This window comes from Tupaia chinensis, unplaced genomic scaffold (genome assembly GCF_000334495.1).
Source record: "Tupaia chinensis unplaced genomic scaffold, TupChi_1.0 Scaffold138115_2, whole genome shotgun sequence".
Taxonomy (NCBI): Eukaryota; Metazoa; Chordata; class Mammalia; order Scandentia; family Tupaiidae; genus Tupaia; species Tupaia belangeri.
Genome location: NW_006198015.1, coordinates 643,363 through 647,462, shown reverse-complemented (window position 1 = coordinate 647,462; position 4,100 = coordinate 643,363). Strand labels below are relative to the sequence as shown.

Sequence of the window (4,100 nt, the reverse complement as noted above, 5' to 3'; positions counted from 1 at the left end):
GCAGTGAGCGTGCATGCCCTATGGCAAATTGTTTTTTTTTTAATTTTTGCAAATAATATAATACCTTAGAAAGATAAAGTATTATTAATAAACATGGTTCTGCCCTCAAAGAGTTTGCAGTGAAATTGAAGAAATGAGAATGAAACATGTAAGAGTGATGCAAACACCATTCAGTGGGCATCAAAGTGGGCATTAGGGAATAGGATGCCTTACATGTCTTCTCTCACCTAGTAATCCACCCACACCCAGAGGCAGGCACTACCCCATCATGTAGAGGCAGAGATTCATGTCTGAAAGGTTAAGTAAATTGCAGAAATCACTCAGATAATAGGAGGCAAAAATAGATGGGATGTCTGCTTCCAAAATCCTTATTCTTTCAAAATTTTTTTCTTTCACACAAAATTAAATCTTAGGAAACAAAAACTGTGGCACTTATACTCAATGGAATACTATTCATCCATAAAAAACAACAAAACCCAGCTTTTGAAAGGAAGTGGATGAATATGGAAGACTTACTGCTGAGTGAAGCAAGCCATGCTATGAAGGAGAGGCATTGTATGTCCCCACTTAATATATACCGAGTGTCTGCACTCTATGACTGAAACTAATTGTCTAAAGGACATAGAAATGCAATATATAGATGTAAATACCAGATATAATGTGTGTGAAAGAGGAGGGTCTGAGGAAGGACATTTGGGGGAGGGACAGGGAGGCAAAGCATTAATGGCACAAAGAGGTGTGGTATTATCTGTTGAAGATATTTCATAGTTTTATCAACAGTACTAGGGAGAAATGTACTCCTGTTTAAATATCCATTTTGTAAGACAAATAATAATGTGAGAATGTATGGAAGAAAATGAAATGAAAACATAAAATAAAATAAATAATAAAATTTTAGGAAACATTTAAGATCATGGACCCAGGACCAGCAGTTGGCATAATGGCTATGTCGCTGGACTCCCATGTAGTCGACCTGATGGCTCGAGTCCCAGACCTGATGGCTTAAACTCATGCCAGGCGCATGTAATTGTGTGCCCAAGATCCCGAGAGGAGAATGGAAAAGAAGGGATTGCGGCATGACCATTGCCCCTGGGGGGTGATTTCTCACTTTCTGTCTCTCTGTATCTCTCTGTCTTTCTGGCAAGTGCCCTATAGCAAAAACCTCTCCAAAAAAAAGATCATGGTCCCTGAATACTGTAAATAAGACAGTGGGTGGGGCATGGGGAGGGGGATAGAAACTATCATTTGCTGCATGTTTATTAATCAGAAAATCCTGCATATACATTAATGCATATTTGTGATATTGGTTCTGCCCCCATTTGTTTGACACTAACACAAATGTCAGCTGGAGTCCCCAGTTCACTGATATTTAATTACAGTTGACTTATGCAGTCCCCATTATTCTATGGAAAACCCAATGCTATTTTTCAGGTTTAAAAATAAAAAATTCTTGGAGAGTTCATGTTCTTATTTCAGTTCCAAACACTCACTGCACCATGCTCCGCACTCAGCTGGTCTTCCCCTTCTAGGGAGATAAACCAGATCACTCGTACAAGGAATTATAAAGCATTTGGCAGGTGTTGCAGTATGTTTGGGGAAACAGTTGTTTTTGTTTTTGTTTTTGTTTTTTTAAACAGATAGTTTTGCATCCACCAAAACAAACAGCTTAAGATTAACTACTGGACATGCCTGTTCATCATATCCTTTGTTTGTGTGCCTCTGAGGGTTTCTTATTGTCCTCCTTTCTAAGGAGGCCCCAACTTCCTCCTGAAGACACTACTCACATGTGAATTCCCCTACCAAACACTTATGAAATTGCCTTATTCTACATCTCACCCCCTTATTCATAGATAGATAGATAGATAGATAGATAGATAGATAGATAGATATATAGATAGATATAGATCCAGGGTAATGTAGAGTGCATACATAACCCCAGGTGATTGGTCAAGGTGTGGTATTTAATAAACGTTCAATCAATGAGACCTCACTTGGGTTTTTGGAATTGGAAACAGAAAGGCAATTGGGGAAGCCCCTTTCTGATTGCTAAGGCTGTTATATATAAAGGTGCTAGATGCCATATTTCACTGGGAGAAGAAAGCCAATTTTCAGGAACAGAATGAAAAATATCTATAAAAAGGAGCCAAGATGAAAAAAATAATAACTGATAAAGAGAGAGAGTTATGACAAGTCCCTAATACTGGTTTCAGAATTCCCTGAGCCCACCCTCATTCCTGTTCTTCAGCTCCATTTCTTGGACTCTCATTTTCATATACATATATCTATATCACTTATTTAATTAGGTTCTTGGCAAGAAACTTGTGAGGATAAACTCCATTTGTAAGGGCAAATACAGATCACAGTTAGCCCTGGAACTCAGGAACAGCTTTAATTTTGGGTAAGATTTGCCAATCCACATATGAAGGCCATAATACAGGAAATTAAAACCTCCCTTGAAAGTATTAAAATCAGATTAGATCATGCAGAAGATCAAATCTCGGAGGCAGAAGATAAAACCTCTGTCCTAGAAAAAAATGATCAAAAATACTGAGAAAATAACCAAGAAAAATGAGGATAATATAGGAGAAATACTAGATACCATTAAACACCCACACATCCAAATAGTTGGTATCCCAGAAGGCAAAAAAACTAATAAAGGCATTGATACTCTATTCCATTAAATCCTGAAAGGAAACATTCTGAGTCTAGAGAAGCACTCGAACATTCAGACCCAAGAAATATAAAGAACCCCAAATAGAATCAATCCAAGAAGATCCTCTCCACAGTACATCATCAGATTGACCAAAATCACAGACTAAAACAAGATATTAAAATTGCCAAGAGAGAAACATCAAGTCATTTATAAAAGTTATCCCATCATGCTAACACCAGACCTCTTATTGGAAACAATGGAAAGCAAGGAAAGAATGGGGAAATATATTCAAAGTGTTAATGAAAAACAATTTCAACCAAGAATACTATACCCAGCAAGATTATCTTTCTTATGGGGGAAAAAAAAAACGTTCTGAGATAAACAAAAGAATTTACTCCAGACCAGCTCTTTAAGAAATTCTGAAAGGGGGACCAGCAGTTAGTGTAATGGCTATGTCACTGGACTCCCATGTAGTTGACCACAGTTCAAGTCCCAGACCCTGTGGCTTAAACTCACACCAGGCACATGAGGCATGATGTTAGGTTGTCCTTTTGCCATCTTTCCATCTTTTTCTTGTGTGCACTAATTGCTATGAACTTCACTCTTATGATCACTTTTGCAGTATCCCATAGATTCTGGAAACTTGTGTACTCACTTGTTTCCATGAATCTTTTGATTTCCATCTTAATCTCTGCCATAGTCATGGAGCCATTCAGAGGCAGGTTATTTAGTTTCCATGTATTTGTATATTTTCGAGGGCTTTTCCTAAAATTAATATCAAGTTTAATTTCATCATGGTTGGAGAAGTTGCTGGATATAGTTTATATGCCTTTGAATTTGTAAAGGCTGGTTTTGTGCCCTATCATGTGATCAATCTTTGAGAAAGTACCATGTGGGGATAAGAAAAATGTGTATTTTGTGATTTTGGGGTGGAAAGTTCTATAGATGTCTATCAAGTCCATTTGACTTACGATATCATTGGGGTCCTGAATCTCTTTGCTTATTTTTTGTCTCATTGACCTGTCTAAAGGAGATAATGGGGTGTTGAGGTCTCCAACAATTATTGTGTTACAAGACTATCTCTCCTTTTAAATTTCACAGTCTTTCCTTTACATATTTGGGTGCTCCTGAGTTCAGTGCATAGATATTTATCAGCGTTATCTCTTCTTGTGAATTAGCCCTTTTATTACTATATAATGCCCTTCTTTGTTTCTTCTTACGGTTTTTATCTTGAAGCCTATTTTGTCTGAAATCAGTATAGTGACTCCCTGCTCTTTTTTGGTTTGCATTTGCATGGAATATCTTTTTCCAGCCCTTCACTTTTAGTCTGTGTATGTCTTTATCCATGAGATGGACCCACTTTCCCCACTCCTATTCAGTATAGTACTGGAAGTTATAGGCAATGCAATCAGACAAGAAAAGGAAATAAAAGGTATTCCAATAGGGA

At 37.4% G+C, this 4,100-nt stretch overlaps 1 pseudogene; it reads right to left on the bottom strand.

The window, feature by feature from the left end:
- Positions 1-4,100, bottom strand: part of LOC114010151 (60S ribosomal protein L6-like) — a 51,134-nt pseudogene that overhangs the window by 42,874 nt on the left and 4,160 nt on the right.